Source organism: Dendrobates tinctorius, unplaced genomic scaffold (genome assembly GCF_039654945.1).
Source record: "Dendrobates tinctorius isolate UK_male_01 unplaced genomic scaffold, ASM3965494v1 ptg000013l, whole genome shotgun sequence".
Taxonomy (NCBI): Eukaryota; Metazoa; Chordata; class Amphibia; order Anura; family Dendrobatidae; genus Dendrobates; species Dendrobates tinctorius.
Genome location: NW_027361681.1, coordinates 9,572,698 through 9,591,684, shown reverse-complemented (window position 1 = coordinate 9,591,684; position 18,987 = coordinate 9,572,698). Strand labels below are relative to the sequence as shown.

General features: G+C 47.4%; 1 protein-coding gene across 4 annotated transcripts in view; it reads left to right on the top strand.

Moving 5' to 3' along the window:
• Positions 1-18,987, top strand: part of GARNL3 (GTPase activating Rap/RanGAP domain like 3) — a 222,766-nt gene that overhangs the window by 52,301 nt on the left and 151,478 nt on the right. The window lies entirely within an intron of this gene.

Here is an 18,987-nt window from a genome sequence, read left to right as displayed (position 1 = left end):
TAAGTCATTTGCCTGAGACCGAACCACTGGTACACCCTCTGATCGCCCCTTATCTTAGGGGACTCTCCTTGACACTGCCGCTGGTCGCCCCTCACCCTAGGGGTCTCCTCTTTACACCGCTAATCCTCCTGCTGCTGCAGCAACTCTTGCTGCTGCCACTGGAACTGCAGCGCCACATGATGCTGCTGCCTCTGCAACTGCCACGCCTCATGCTGCTGCAGCACTACTTGCTGCTGCCGCTGGAACTGCAGTGCGTCTTGCTCCTACTGCTGTTGAAAGAGGACCATCTGTTCCAAAAGCTCCTCCATTTTCCAGCCGGCTTGAACTGTAGCAATGCCGGCTTGCTCACGGATATGCAGTACGCTTTGGGGTATGCCTCAGTTCACACTGCCCGCATTCTTTCCACCAACTGTAGTGCAGCAGTAGCTCACTTATGCAGTGAAGAGGCAGTGACCCAGCAAAGTTCCAAACAAAAAAAATTGCTTTAATGCGTTTCCTTCACAGCATTAAATGTCCAACTCACAAAACACAGCATTAATGTCCAGTAACTCACAGTTCTACAAAGTAAAGATTCCTCTGGATCGCTGCCGGGAACCATATCCTTCAGATTACAGACCCTAAAGACGCCGGTCCACCTCTGACAAGTTACCGTGGGTGACTGCACTGCTGTGTACGCTGCGTATGCCAGGACTTCACTCTGCTGGGCTCTGTGTTACTCTCGCACAGAGCTGAGCTTTTGCTGAACCGTCTGCTTTGCTTGCTGCAAATTTCACTCTGATACTGACACACCCAAACCCTTTACTGCAGGGACTCCACCCCACTGCAGTCTGTTTCAAAAATAAAAGCCCATACCAGCTTTTCCTGAACAATCCCAGGCCAGATAGCTTGACCAGGTCCACGCTTACTTTTAACTTGCCGTGTGACACACAGGCGTCCTGATGTGACCAAAAGGCACTCCAGCGGGTCTAATAGGGCTCCGTCCGCATTCTGGGGGAACCCCAGCGAGCCCTACATGTGACACCAGTCACTGCCTCACAATATGGCCGGGGTCACACCAACTTAGTATGTGATTGCACACCCTTTGGAATAAATAACTGCAATCAATCACTTCCCATAAACATCAGTTTCTCATACCTCTCAACTGGAACTTTAGACCAGGGTTCCCCAACTCCAGTCCTCAAGGCCCACCAACAGGTCATGTTTTCAGGATTTCCTTTGTATTGCACAGGTGAAGCAATTATCACCTGAGCAATACTAAGGAAATCCTGAAAACATGATCTGTTGGTGGGCCTTGAGGACTGGAGCTGGGAAACCCTGCTTTAGCCCACTCTTCTGCAAACTGCTCCAGGACTCTCATTTGAAGGGTGCCTTCTCCCAACAGCAATTTTAAGATCTCTCCAAAGGTGTTCAATGGGATTTAGATCTGGACTCATTGCTGCAACTTCCAGTGCTTTGTTTCCACCCATTGCTGTGTGCGGTGCTTCTTGAAGTTTGTTTGAGGTCATTGGCCTGCTGGAAGACCCATGACCTAGTATGTAGACCCAGCTTTTTGACACTGGGCACTACATTTCGACCCAAAATCCTTTGGTAATCTTCAGATTTTATGATGCCTTGCACAGCCATGACATCCAGTTCCAGAGGCAGCAAAACAACCCCAAACATCTTAGAACCTCCACCGTGTTTGACTGTAGGTACTGTGTTCTTTTCTTTGTAGGCCTCATTAAGTTTTCTGTAAACAGTAAAATGATGTGCTTTACCAAAAAGCTCTATCTTGGTCTCATCTGTCCACAAGTTGCTTTCCCAGAAGCATATTGATTTACTCACGTACATTGTGGTAAACTGCAGTTTAGCTTTTTTATATAACTGTGTCAGCAGTGGGGTCCTTCTGGGTCTCCTGCCATAGCGTTTAATTTAATTCAAATATCAACGGATAGTTCGTGGTGACACTGATGCACCCTGAGCCTGCAGGACAGCTTGAATTTCTTTGGAACTGGATTGGGGCTGGTTAGCCACCATCCGAACTATCCTGTATTGCAACCTTTAATCAATTTTTCTCTGCTGTCCACGTCCAGGTTGATCAGCTACAGTATCATGGGTTGTAAACTTCTTGATTATGTTGCGCTCCATGGACAAAGGAACATCAAGATCTCTGGAGATGGTTTTATAACCTTGAGATTGTTGATATTGTTCAATAATTTTGGCCATGACAGGGATTTGATGTGGTTGTCCTTTCATCCACACATTGATTGACCTAGCTGTGTGGGATGGCGCATTGTCCTGCTGGAAAAACCAGTCCTCAGAGTTGGGGAACATTGCCTGAACAGAAGGAATCAACTGTTTTTCCAGGATAAACTTGTATGCGGCTTGATTCATACGTCCTTTGCAAAGATTAACCTGCCCAATTCCAGCCTTGCTGAAGCATCCCCAGATCATCACTGATCCTCCACCAAATTTCACAGTGGGTGCAAGACACTGTGGCTTGTGCGTCTCTCCAGGTCTCAGTCTAATCATTAGACGACCAGGTGTTGGGCAAAGCTGAAAATTAGACTCATCAGAGAAGATTACCTTACTCCAGTCCTCCATGGTCCAATTCTTATGGTTTTGGCAAACTTCAGCCTGGCTCTCCTTTGCTTCTCATTGATGAAAGGCTTTTTTCTAGCTTTACATGACTTGAGCCCTGCCTCTAGGAGCCTGATATGAACTGTTCTTGCCGTGCACTACACCCCAGCTGCCATTTGCCATACCTTTTGAAGGTCACTTGATGTCATCCTGCGGTTGCTGAGTGACATTCAAATAAGATGGCGGCCATCCTGGTCAGTGGAGAGTCGTTTTCGCTCTCTGCCGGTCTGTAGCTTTGTTGTCCCCAATGTCGCTGCTTGACCTTGTTGTAATGGACTGCCGTCTTAGAAATTTTAAGGATGGAGGCAACAAGACACTCACTGTATCCCTCTGCTAGTAAAGCCAGAAGTGAGCCCTCCTTTTCCTCACTCAAGACTTTCCTTTCCAACTCCTTTGGCATGGTTAAAAATTATTTTTTCATTCCTATTGCTTTTGGGATATTACTAGCACTTGTTTTGCCATCCGGCTTGTCCTATTGCAAGAGGATTGTGAACACCACAGCAGGGTTTTTTATACTTTCCTTTGTTAAATAAGATTTGGTTCAGGTGATCACCTAATCAGAAGCACATTAAGTAGAATGAGGTGTACTCTGGTTGGAATTCAACTGACACTGGAATGGAATGGCTGTCAGACATGTAGAGAAGCTGATTTTTATAAAACTGTGCAGTGGTCTCTTAATTTTTGCCAGACCTGTGTATATATATATATAGTGCACGCTGACAACTATACAGGAGACCCTGGCGGGGGGTTATAGTGCCTGTATATATAGTGCACACTGACAAGTATACAGGAGACCCTGGCGGGGGAAATAGGGCCTGTATATATATATATATATATATATATATAGTGCACAGTGATAAGCACACATGAGACCCCAGGGGGGGATATAGCGCCTGTATATATATATAGTGCACACTGACAGGTATACAGAAGACCCTGGGGGGGATATAGTGCACACTGATAAGCACACAGGAGACCCCAGGGGGGGGATATAGCGCATATATATATATATATATATATATATATATATAGTGCACACTGACAGGTATACAGGAGACCCTGGGGGGGATATAGGGCCTGTATATATATAGTGCACACTGATAAGCACACAGGAGACCCCAGGGGGGGATATAGCGCCTGTATGTGTGTGTGTGTATATATACCAGGAGAGGTACGTAAGTGACTGGAAGAACGACGTCATCAGCTCACAGAAACTGACCATGTACCGGAGTCTACAGAGAGACTACAGACTGGCCCCATACCTGGAGAAACTCCCAGACCCCAAAGACCGCAAGATCCTGAGCCGGTATAGACAGAGCTACAAGCCCAGGGAGGAAAGACTGTGCCAACACTGTGACCCAGGAGGCCCTGGAGGATGAGACCCACTTCCTGCTACACTGCTCCAAGTACTCAGCAGTGAGGGACACTCACTTCAGGAGACTCTCACATCTCTTCCCAGATTTCACCACCATGAAGGAGGAAGAGAAAACATACATCCTGCTGGGGGAAGAAGAGAGAGCAGTGGAGATAGCAGCGCAATATGTGAGCGAATGCCATAGACTGCGAGAAAGAGAACTATGATATGCCATGGACTTCTATGGCCCCCACCCTGGATATGCCCCAACCCCCCATCCACCTTCCCTATGCCATGGACTTCTATGGCCCCCACCCTGGATAGCCCCAATCCCCCATCCACCTTCCCTATGCCATGGACTTCTATAGCCTCATCCTGGATCTGCCCCCATCCACCTTCCCTATGCCATGGACTTCTATAGCCCCATTCTGGATCTGCCCCATCCACCTTTCCTACAGCCCCTTCCCAACATCCCTACAGTCCCTATCCCTATTCCCTTCTGTACACCTGCTTTGGCAAAACTAATGTGTATTTAGTCCTGCCAATAAAGCTTCTATGAATGAATATATATATATATATATATATATATATATATATATATAGTGCACACTGATAGGTATACAGGAGACCCCAGGGGGGATATAGCGCCTGTATGATTCAAGATTCAAGATTCAAAGAAGCTTTATTGGCAGGACTAAATATACATTAGTTTTGCCAAAGCAGGTGTACAGAAGGGGATAGGGATAGGGACTGTAGGGATGTTGGGAAGGGGCTGTAGGAAAGGTGGATGGGGCAGATCCAGGATGGGGCTATAGAAGTCCATGGCATAGGGTAGGTGGATGGGGGCATGGGGGCAGATCCAGGATGAGGCTATAGAAGTCCATGGCATAGGGAAGGTGGATGGGGGATTGGGGCATATCCAGGGTGGGTGCCATAGAAGTCCATGGCATATCATAGTTCTCTTTCTCGCAGTCTATGGCATTCGCTCACATATTGCGCTGCTATCTCCACTGCTCTCTCTTCTTCCCCCAGCAGGATGTATGTTTTCTCTTCCTCCTTCATGGTGGTGAAATCCGGGAAGAGATGTGAGAGTCTCCTGAAGTGAGTGTCCCTCACTGCTGAGTACTTGGAGCAGTGTAGCAGGAAGTGGGTCTCATCCTCCAGGGCCTCCTGGTCACAGTGTTGGCACAGTCTGTATGTATGTATATATATATATATATATATATATATATATATAGTGCACACTGACAGGTATACAGGAGACCCTGGGGGGGGATATAGCGCCTGTATATACATAGTGCACACTGACAGGTATACAGGAGACCCCAGGGGGGATATAGCGCCTGTATGTATGTATATGTATATATACATATATATAGTGCACACTGACAGGTATACAGGAGACCCTGGGGGGGATATAGCGCCTGTATATACATAGTGCACACTGACAGGTATACAGGAGACCCTGGGGGGGGATATAGGGCCTGTATATATATATAGTGCACACTGACAGGTATACAGGAGACCCCAGGGGGGGATATAGCGCCTGTATATATATAGTGCACACTGACAGGTATACAGGAGACCCTGGGGGGGATATAGGGCCTGTATATATACAGTGCACACTGACAGGTATACAGGGGACCCTGGGGGGTGGGAATATAGGGCCTGTATATATATATATTTATATATATATATAGTGCACACTGACAGGTATACAGGAGACCCCAGGGGGGATATAGCGCCTGTATATATATATATAGTGCACACCGACAGGTATACAGGAGACCCCAGGGGGGATATAGCGCCTGTATATATATAGTGCACACCGACAGGTATACAGGAGACCCCAGGGGGGGATATAGCGCCTGTATATATATAGTGCACACTGACAGGTATACAGGAGACCCTGGGGGGGATATAGGGCCTGTATATATATATAGTGCACACTGACAGGTATACAGGAGACCCATATAGGGCCTGTATATATACAGTGCACACTGACAGGTATACAGGAGACCCTGGGGGGGAATATAGGGCCTGTATATCTATATCTATATATATATATATATATAGTGCACACTGACAGGTATACAGGAGACCCCGGGGGGGATATAGCGCCTGCATATACAGTATATGTAGTGCACACCGACAGGTATACAGGAGACCCCAGGGGGGATATAGCGCCTGTATATATATATAGTGCACACCGACAGGTATACAGGAGACCCTGGGGGGGATATAGGGCCTGTATATATATATAGTGCACAACGACAGGTATACAGGAGACCCCAGGGGGGATATAGCGCCTGTATATATATATAGTGCACACCGACAGGTATACAGGAGACCCTGGGGGGGATATAGGGCCTGTATATATATATATATATAGTGCACACCGACAGGTATACAGGAGACCCCAGGGGGGATATAGCGCCTGTATATATATATATATAGTGCACACCGACAGGTATACAGGAGACCCTGGGGGGGATATAGGGCCTGTATATATATAGTGCACACTGACAGGTATACAGGAGACCCTGGGGGGATATAGGGCCTGTATATATATAGTGCACACCGACAGGTATACAGGAGACCCCAGGGGGGGATATAGGGCCTGTATATATATAGTGCACACTGACAGGTATACAGGAGACCCTGGGGGGGATATAGGGCCTGTATATATATAGTGCACACTAACAGGTATACAGGAGACCCTGGGGGGGATATAGGGCCTGTATATATACAGTGCACACTGACAGGTATACAGGAGACCCTGGGGGGGGAATATAGGGCCCGTATATATATATATATATATATATATATATAGTGCACACTGACAGGTATACAGGAGACCCCAGGGGGGGATATAGCGCCTGTATATATATAAATATATAGTGCACACCGACAGGTATACAGGAGACCCCAGGGGGGATATAGCGCCTGTATATATATATAGTGCACACCGACAGAGACAGGTATACAGGAGACCCTGGGGGGGATATAGGGCCTGTATATATATATAGTGCACACCGACAGGTATACAGGAGACCCCAGGGGGGATATAGCGCCTGTATATATATATATATATAGTGCACACCGACAGGTATATAGGAGACCCTGGGGGGATATAGGGCCTGTATATATATAGTGCACACTGACAGGTATACAGGAGACCCTGGGGGGGGATATAGGGCCTGTATATATAGTGCACACCGACAAGTATACAGGAGACTCCAGGGGGGGATATAGGGCCTGTATATATATAGTGCACACTGACAGGTATACAGGAGACCCTGGGGGGATATAGGGCCTGTATATATATATAGTGCACACTGACAGGTACACAGGAGACCCGGGGGGGGATATAGGGCCTGTATATATATAGTGCACACTGACAGATATACAGGAGACCCCAGGGGGGGATATAGCGCCTGTATATATATATAGTGCACACCGACAGAGACAGGTATACAGGAGACCCTGGGGGGGGATATAGGGCCTGTATATATATATAGTGCACACCGACAGGTATACAGGAGACCCCAGGGGGGATATAGCGCCTGTATATATATATATAGTGCACACCGACAGGTATATAGGAGACCCTGGGGGATATAGGGCCTGTATATATATAGTGCACACTGACAGGTATACAGGAGACCCTGGGGGGATATAGGGCCTGTATATATATAGTGCACACCGACAGGTATACAGGAGACCCTGGGGGGGATATAGGGCCTGTATATATATAGTGCACACTGACAGGTATACAGGAGACCCTGGGGGGGAATATAGGGCCTGTATATATATAGTGCACACTGACAGGTATACAGGAGACCCTGGGGGGGATATAGCGCCTGTATATATATATAGTGCACACCGACAGGTATACAGGAGACCCTGGGGGGGATATAGGGCCTGTATATATATAGTGCACACTGACAGGTATACAGGAGACCCTGGGGGGGAATATAGGGCCTGTATATATATAGTGCACACTGAGAGGTATACAGGAGACCCTGGGGGGGATATAGGGCCTGTATATATATAGTGCACACTGACAGGTATACAGGAGACCCTGGGGGGGGGGATATAGGGCCTGTATAAATATATAGTGCACACCGACAGGTATACAGGAGACCCTGGGGGGGATATAGCGCCTGTATATATATATAGTGCACACCGACAGGTATACAGGAGACCCTGGGGGGGATATAGGGCCTGTATATATATAGTGCACACTGACAGGTATACAGGAGACCCTGGGGGGGGAATATAGGACCTGTATATATATATAGTGCACACTGACAGGTATACAGGAGACCCTGGGGGGGATATAGGGCCTGTATAAATATATAGTGCACACCGACAGGTATACAGGAGACCCTGGGGGGGATATAGCGCCTGTATATATATATAGTGCACACCGACAGGTATACAGGAGACCCTGGGGGGATATAGGGCCTGTATATACATAGTGCACACTGACAGGTATACAGGAGACCCTGGGGGGGGAATATAGGACCTGTATATATATATATAGTGCACACTGACAGGTATACAGGAGACCCTGGGGGGGATATAGGGCCTGTATATATATAGTGCACACCGACAGGTATACAGGAGACCCTGGGGGGATATAGGGTCTGTATATATATAGTGCACACTGACAGGTATACAGGAGACCCTGGGGGGGATATAGTGCACACTGATAAGCACACAGGAGACCCCAGGGGGGGGATATAGCGCATATATATATATATATATATAGTGCACACTGACAGGTATACAGGAGACCCTGGGGGGGGATATAGGGCCTGTATATATATAGTGCACACTGATAAGCACACAGGAGACCCCAGGGGGGGATATAGCGCCTGTATGTGTGTGTGTGTATATATACCAGGAGAGGTACGTAAGTGACTGGAAGAACGACGTCATCAGCTCACAGAAACTGACCATGTACCGGAGTCTACAGAGAGACTACAGACTGGCCCCATACCTGGAGAAACTCCCAGACCCCAAAGACCGCAAGATCCTGAGCCGGTATAGACAGAGCTACAAGCCCAGGGAGGAAAGACTGTGCCAACACTGTGACCCAGGAGGCCCTGGAGGATGAGACCCATTTCCTGCTACACTGCTCCAAGTACTCAGCAGTGAGGGACACTCACTTCAGGAGACTCTCACATCTCTTCCCAGATTTCACCACCATGAAGGAGGAAGAGAAAACATACATCCTGCTGGGGGAAGAAGAGAGAGCAGTGGAGATAGCAGCGCAATATGTGAGCGAATGCCATAGACTGCGAGAAAGAGAACTATGATATGCCATGGACTTCTATGGCCCCCACCCTGGATATGCCCCAACCCCCCATCCACCTTCCCTATGCCATGGACTTCTATGGCCCCCACCCTGGATAGCCCCAATCCCCCATCCACCTTCCCTATGCCATGGACTTCTATAGCCTCATCCTGGATCTGCCCCCATCCACCTTCCCTATGCCATGGACTTCTATAGCCCCATTCTGGATCTGCCCCATCCACCTTTCCTACAGCCCCTTCCCAACATCCCTACAGTCCCTATCCCTATTCCCTTCTGTACACCTGCTTTGGCAAAACTAATGTGTATTTAGTCCTGCCAATAAAGCTTCTATGAATGAATATATATATATATATATATATATATATATATATAGTGCACACTGATAGGTATACAGGAGACCCCAGGGGGGATATAGCGCCTGTATGATTCAAGATTCAAGATTCAAAGAAGCTTTATTGGCAGGACTAAATATACATTAGTTTTGCCAAAGCAGGTGTACAGAAGGGGATAGGGATAGGGACTGTAGGGATGTTGGGAAGGGGCTGTAGGAAAGGTGGATGGGGCAGATCCAGGATGGGGCTATAGAAGTCCATGGCATAGGGTAGGTGGATGGGGGCATGGGGGCAGATCCAGGATGAGGCTATAGAAGTCCATGGCATAGGGAAGGTGGATGGGGGATTGGGGCATATCCAGGGTGGGTGCCATAGAAGTCCATGGCATATCATAGTTCTCTTTCTCGCAGTCTATGGCATTCGCTCACATATTGCGCTGCTATCTCCACTGCTCTCTCTTCTTCCCCCAGCAGGATGTATGTTTTCTCTTCCTCCTTCATGGTGGTGAAATCCGGGAAGAGATGTGAGAGTCTCCTGAAGTGAGTGTCCCTCACTGCTGAGTACTTGGAGCAGTGTAGCAGGAAGTGGGTCTCATCCTCCAGGGCCTCCTGGTCACAGTGTTGGCACAGTCTGTATGTATGTATATATATATATATATATATATATATATATATATAGTGCACACTGACAGGTATACAGGAGACCCTGGGGGGGGATATAGCGCCTGTATATACATAGTGCACACTGACAGGTATACAGGAGACCCCAGGGGGGATATAGCGCCTGTATGTATGTATATGTATATATACATATATAGTGCACACTGACAGGTATACAGGAGACCCTGGGGGGGATATAGCGCCTGTATATACATAGTGCACACTGACAGGTATACAGGAGACCCTGGGGGGGGATATAGGGCCTGTATATATATATAGTGCACACTGACAGGTATACAGGAGACCCCAGGGGGGGATATAGCGCCTGTATATATATAGTGCACACTGACAGGTATACAGGAGACCCTGGGGGGGATATAGGGCCTGTATATATACAGTGCACACTGACAGGTATACAGGGGACCCTGGGGGGTGGGAATATAGGGCCTGTATATATATATATATTTATATATATATATAGTGCACACTGACAGGTATACAGGAGACCCCAGGGGGGATATAGCGCCTGTATATATATATATAGTGCACACCGACAGGTATACAGGAGACCCCAGGGGGGATATAGCGCCTGTATATATATAGTGCACACCGACAGGTATACAGGAGACCCCAGGGGGGGATATAGCGCCTGTATATATATAGTGCACACTGACAGGTATACAGGAGACCCTGGGGGGGATATAGGGCCTGTATATATATATAGTGCACACTGACAGGTATACAGGAGACCCATATAGGGCCTGTATATATACAGTGCACACTGACAGGTATACAGGAGACCCTGGGGGGGAATATAGGGCCTGTATATCTATATATATATATATATATATATATATATATAGTGCACACTGACAGGTATACAGGAGACCCCGGGGGGGATATAGCGCCTGCATATACAGTATATGTAGTGCACACCGACAGGTATACAGGAGACCCCAGGGGGGATATAGCGCCTGTATATATATATAGTGCACACCGACAGGTATACAGGAGACCCTGGGGGGGATATAGGGCCTGTATATATATATAGTGCACAACGACAGGTATACAGGAGACCCCAGGGGGGATATAGCGCCTGTATATATATATATAGTGCACACCGACAGGTATACAGGAGACCCTGGGGGGGATATAGGGCCTGTATATATATATATATATAGTGCACACCGACAGGTATACAGGAGACCCCAGGGGGGATATAGCGCCTGTATATATATATATAGTGCACACCGACAGGTATACAGGAGACCCTGGGGGGGATATAGGGCCTGTATATATATAGTGCACACTGACAGGTATACAGGAGACCCTGGGGGGATATAGGGCCTGTATATATATAGTGCACACCGACAGGTATACAGGAGACCCCAGGGGGGGATATAGGGCCTGTATATATATAGTGCACACTGACAGGTATACAGGAGACCCTGGGGGGGATATAGGGCCTGTATATATATAGTGCACACTAACAGGTATACAGGAGACCCTGGGGGGGATATAGGGCCTGTATATATACAGTGCACACTGACAGGTATACAGGAGACCCTGGGGGGGGAATATAGGGCCCGTATATATATATATATATATATATATATAGTGCACACTGACAGGTATACAGGAGACCCCAGGGGGGGATATAGCGCCTGTATATATATAAATATATAGTGCACACCGACAGGTATACAGGAGACCCCAGGGGGGATATAGCGCCTGTATATATATATAGTGCACACCGACAGAGACAGGTATACAGGAGACCCTGGGGGGGGATATAGGGCCTGTATATATATATAGTGCACACCGACAGGTATACAGGAGACCCCAGGGGGGATATAGCGCCTGTATATATATATATATAGTGCACACCGACAGGTATATAGGAGACCCTGGGGGGATATAGGGCCTGTATATATATAGTGCACACTGACAGGTATACAGGAGACCCTGGGGGGGGATATAGGGCCTGTATATATAGTGCACACCGACAAGTATACAGGAGACTCCAGGGGGGGATATAGGGCCTGTATATATATAGTGCACACTGACAGGTATACAGGAGACCCTGGGGGGATATAGGGCCTGTATATATATATAGTGCACACCCTGGGGGGGGATATAGGGCCTGTATATATATAGTGCACACTGACAGATATACAGGAGACCCCAGGGGGGGATATAGCGCCTGTATATATATATAGTGCACACCGACAGAGACAGGTATACAGGAGACCCTGGGGGGGATATAGGGCCTGTATATATATATAGTGCACACCGACAGGTATACAGGAGACCCCAGGGGGGATATAGCGCCTGTATATATATATATAGTGCACACCGACAGGTATATAGGAGACCCTGGGGGGATATAGGGCCTGTATATATATAGTGCACACTGACAGGTATACAGGAGACCCTGGGGGGATATAGGGCCTGTATATATATAGTGCACACCGACAGGTATACAGGAGACCCTGGGGGGGATATAGGGCCTGTATATATATAGTGCACACTGACAGGTATACAGGAGACCCTGGGGGGGAATATAGGGCCTGTATATATATAGTGCACACTGACAGGTATACAGGAGACCCTGGGGGGGATATAGCGCCTGTATATATATATAGTGCACACCGACAGGTATACAGGAGACCCTGGGGGGGATATAGGGCCTGTATATATATAGTGCACACTGACAGGTATACAGGAGACCCTGGGGGGGAATATAGGGCCTGTATATATATAGTGCACACTGAGAGGTATACAGGAGACCCTGGGGGGGATATAGGGCCTGTATATATATAGTGCACACTGACAGGTATACAGGAGACCCTGGGGGGGGGATATAGGGCCTGTATAAATATATAGTGCACACCGACAGGTATACAGGAGACCCTGGGGGGGATATAGCGCCTGTATATATATATAGTGCACACCGACAGGTATACAGGAGACCCTGGGGGGGATATAGGGCCTGTTTATATATAGTGCACACTGACAGGTATACAGGAGACCCTGGGGGGGGAATATAGGACCTGTATATATATATAGTGCACACTGACAGGTATACAGGAGACCCTGGGGGGGATATAGGGCCTGTATAAATATATAGTGCACACCGACAGGTATACAGGAGACCCTGGGGGGGATATAGCGCCTGTATATATATATAGTGCACACCGACAGGTATACAGGAGACCCTGGGGGGATATAGGGCCTGTATATACATAGTGCACACTGACAGGTATACAGGAGACCCTGGGGGGGGAATATAGGACCTGTATATATATATAGTGCACACTGACAGGTATACAGGAGACCCTGGGGGGGATATAGGGCCTGTATATATATAGTGCACACCGACAGGTATACAGGAGACCCTGGGGGGATATAGGGTCTGTATATATATAGTGCACACTGACAGGTATACAGGAGACCCTGGGGGGGATATAGGGCCTGTATATATATATAGTGCACACCGACAGGTATAGAGGAGACCCCAGGGGGGGATATAGGGCCTGTGTATATATATAGTGCACCCTGACAGGTATACAGGAGAACCTGGGGGGGATATAGGGCCTGTATATATATAGTGCACACCGACAGGTATACAGGAGACCCCAGGGGGGGATATAGGGCCTGTATATATATAGTGCACACTGACAGGTATACAGGAGACCCTGGGGGGGATATAGGGCCTGTATATATATAGTGCACACTGACAGGTATACAGGAAACCCTGGGGGGGATATAGGGCCTGTATATATATAGTGCACACTGACAGGTATACAGGAGACCCCAGGGGGGGATATAGCGCCTGTATATATATATATAGTGCACACCCACAGGTATACAGGAGACCCCAGGGGGGATATAGCGCCTGTATATATATATATAGTGCACACCGACAGGTATACAGGAGACCCTGGGGGGATATAGGGCCTGTATATATACAGTGCACACTGACAGGTATACAGGAGACCCTGGGGGGTGGGAATATAGGGCCTGTATATATATATATTATATATATATATATATATATAGTGCACACTGACAGGTATACAGGAGACCCCAGGGGGATATAGCGCCTGTATATATATATATATATAGTGCACACCGACAGGTATACAGGAGACCCCAGGGGGGATATAGCGCCTGTATATATAAAGTGCACACCGACAGGTATACAGGAGACCCCAGGGGGGATATAGCGCCTGTATATATATAGTGCACACTGACAGGTATACAGGAGACCCTGGGGGGGATATAGGGCCTGTATATATATAGTGCACACTGACAGGTATACAGGAGACCCTGGGGGGGATATAGGGCATGTATATATACAGTGCACACTGACATGTATACAGGAGACCCTGGGGGGGAATATAGGGCCTGTATATATATATATATAGTGCACACTGACAGGTATACAGGAGACCCCAGGGGGGGATATAGCGCCTGTATATATATATAGTGCACACCGACAGGTATACAGGAGACCCTGGGGGGGATATAGGGCCTGTATATATATATAGTGCACACCGACAGGTATACAGGAGACCCCAGGGGGGATATAGCGCCTGTATATATATAGTGCACACTGACAGGTATACAGGAGACCCTGGGGGGATATAGGGCCTGTATATATATAGTGCACACTGACAGGTATACAGGAGACCCTGGGGGGGATATAGGGCCTGTATATATATAGTGCACACTGACAGGTATACAGGAGACCCTGGGGGGGATATAGGGCCTGTATATATATAGTGCACACCGACAGGTATACAGGAGACCCCAGGGGGGATATAGCGCCTATATATATATATATATATAGTGCACACCGACAGGTATACAGGAGACCCTGGGGGGATATAGGGCCTGTATATATATAGTGCACACTGACAGGTATACAGGAGACCCCAGGGGGGGATATAGCGCCTGTATATATATAGTGCACACTGACAGGTATACAGGAGACCCTGGGGGGATATAGGGCCTGTATATATATAGCGCACACCGACAGGTATACAGGAGACCCCAGGGGGGATATAGCGCCTGTATATATATATATATAGTGCACACCGACAGGTATACAGGATACCCTGGGGGGGATATAGGGCCTGTATATATATAGTGCACACCGACAGGTATACAGGAGACCCCAGGGGGATATAGCGCCTGTATATATATAGTGCACACCGACAGGTATACAGGAGACCCTGGGGGGGACATAGGGCCTGTATATATATAGTGCACACTGACAGGTATACAGGAGACCCTGGGGGGATATAGGGCCTGTATATATATAGTGCACACTGACAGGTATACAGGAGACCCTGGGGGAATATAGGGCCTATATATATATAGTGCACACCGACAGGTATACAGGAGACCCCAGGGGGGATATAGCGCCTGTATATATACAGTGGGGAAAAAAAGTATTTAGTCAGTCAGCAATAGTGCAAGTTCCACCACTTAAAAAGATGAGAGGCGTCTGTAATTTACATCATAGGTAGACCTCAACTATGGGAGACAAACTGAGAAAAAAAAATCCAGAAAATCACATTGTCTGTTTTTTTTTCATTTTATTTGCATATTATGGTGGAAAATAAGTATTTGGTCAGAAACAAAATTTCATCTCAATACTTTGTGATATATCCTTTGTTGGCAATGACAGAGGTCAAACGTTTTCTGTAAGTCTTCACAAGGTTGCCACACACTGTTGTTGGTATGTTGGCCCATTCCTCCATGCAGATCTCCTCTAGAGCAGTGATGTTTTTGGCTTTTCGCTTGGCAACACGGACTTTCAACTCCCTCCAAAGGTTTTCTATAGGGTAGAGATCTGGAGACTGGCTAGGCCACTCCAGGACCTTGAAATGCTTCTTACGAAGCCACTCCTTCGTTGCCCTGGCGGTGTGCTTTGGATCATTGTCATGCTGAAAGACCCAGCCACGTTTCATCTTCAATGCCCTTGCTGATGGAAGGAGGTTTGCACTCAAAATCTCACGATACATGGCCCCATTCATTCTTTCATGTACCCGGATCAGTCGTCCTGGCCCCTTTGCAGAGAAACAGCCCCAAAGCATTATATTTCCACCACCATGCTTTACAGTAGGTATGGTGTTTGATGGATGCAACTCAGTATTCTTTTTCCTCCAAACACGACAAGTTGTGTTTCTACCAAACAGTTCCAGTTTGGTTTCATCAGACCATAGGACATTCTCCCAAAACTCCTCTGGATCATCCAAATGCTCTCTAGCAAACTTCAGACGGGCCCGGACATGTACAGGCTTAAGCAGTGGGACACGTCTGGCACTGTAGGATCTGAGTCCATGGTGGCGTAGTGTGTTACTTATGGTAGGCCTTGTTACATTGGTCCCAGCTCTCTGCAGTTCATTCACTAGGTCCCCCCGCGTGGTTCTGGGATTTTTGCTCACCGTTCTTGTGATCATTCTGACCCCACGGGGTGGGATTTTGCGTGGAGCACCAGATCGAGGGAGATTATCAGTGGTCTTGTATGTCTTCCATTTTCTAATTATTGCTCCCACAGTTGATTTCTTCACTCCAAGCTGGTTGGCTATTGCAGATTCAGTCTTCCCAGCCTGGTGCAGGGCTACAATTTTGTTTCTGGTGTCCTTTGACAGCTCTTTGGTCTTCACCATAGTGGAGTTTGGAGTCAGACTGTTTGAGGGTGTGCACAGGTGTCTTTTTATACTGATAACAAGTTTAAACAGGTGCCATTACTACAGGTAATGAGTGGAGGAAAGAGGAGACTCTTAAAGAAGAAGTTACAGGTCTGTGAGAGCCAGAAATCTTGATTGCTTGTTTCTGACCAAATACTTATTTTCCACCATAATATGCAAATAAAATGAAAAAAAAACAGACAATGTGATTTTCTGGATTTTTTTTTCTCAGTTTGTCTCCCATAGTTGAGGTCTACCTATGATGTAAATTACAGACGCCTCTCATCTTTTTAAGTGGTGGAACTTGCACTATTGCTGACTGACTAAATACTTTTTTCCCCCACTGTATATAGTGCACACTGACAGGTATACAGGAGACCCTGGGGGGGAAATAGGGCCTGTATATATATAGTGCACACTGACAGGTATACAGGAGACCCTGGGGGGGATATAGGGCCTGTATATATATAGTGCACACTGACAGGTATACAGGAGACCCTGGGGGGGATATAGGGCCTGTATATATATAGTGCACACTGACAGGTATACAGGAGACCCCAGGGGGGGATATAGGGCCTGTATATATAGTGCACACCGACAGGTATACAGGAGACCCTGGGGGGATATAGGGCCTGTATATATAGTGCACACTGACAGGTATACAGGAGACCCTGGGGGGGATATAGGGCCTGTATATATATATAGTGCACACCGACAGGTATACAGGAGACCCCAGGGGGGATATAGCGCATGTATATATATATATAGTGCACACTGACAGGTATACAGGAGACCCTGGGGGGGATATAGGGCCTGTATATATATATAGTGCACACTGACAGGTATACAGGAGACCCTGGGGGGGATATAGGGCCTGTATATATATAGTGCACACTGACAGGTATACAGGAGACCCCAGGGGGATATAGCGCCTGTATATATATATAGTGCACACCGACAGGTATACAGGAGACACCAGGGGGGATATAGCGCATGTATATATATATAGTGCACACTGACAGGTATACAGGAGACCCTGGGGGGGATATAGGGCCTGTATATATATATAGTGCACACTGACAGGTATACAGGAGACCCTGGGGGGATATAGGGCCTGTATATATATATAGTGCACACTGACAGGTATACAGGAGACCCTGGGGGGGAAATAGGGCCTGTATATATATAGTGCACACTGACAGGTATACAGGAGACCCTGGGGGAATATAGCGCCTGTATATATATATAGTGCACACCGACAGGTATACAGGAGACCCCAGGGGGGATATAGCGCCTGTATATATATATATAGTGCACACCCACAGGTATACAGGAGACCCCAGGGGGGATATAGCGCCTGTATATATATATATAGTGCACACCGACAGGTATACAGGAGACCCCAGGGGGGATATAGCGCCTGTATATATATAGTGCACACTGACAGGTATACAGGAGACCCCAGGGGGGGATATAGGGCCTGTATATATAGTGCACACCGACAGGTATACAGGAGACCCTGGGGGGATATAGGGCCTGTATATATAGTGCACACTGACAGGTATACAGGAGACCCTGGGGGGGATATAGGGCCTGTATATATATATAGTGCACACCGACAGGTATACAGGAGACCCGAGGGGGGATATAGCGCATGTATATATATATATAGTGCACACTGACAGGTATACAGGAGACCCTGGGGGGGATATAGGGCCTGTATATATATATAGTGCACACTGACAGGTATACAGGAGACCCTGGGGGGGATATAGGGCCTGTATATATATAGTGCACACTGACAGGTATACAGGAGACCCCAGGGGGATATAGCGCCTGTATATATATATAGTGCACACCGACAGGTATACAGGAGACACCAGGGGGGATATAGCGCATGTATATATATATAGTGCACACTGACAGGTATACAGGAGACCCTGGGGGGGATATAGGGCCTGTATATATATATAGTGCACACTGACAGGTATAC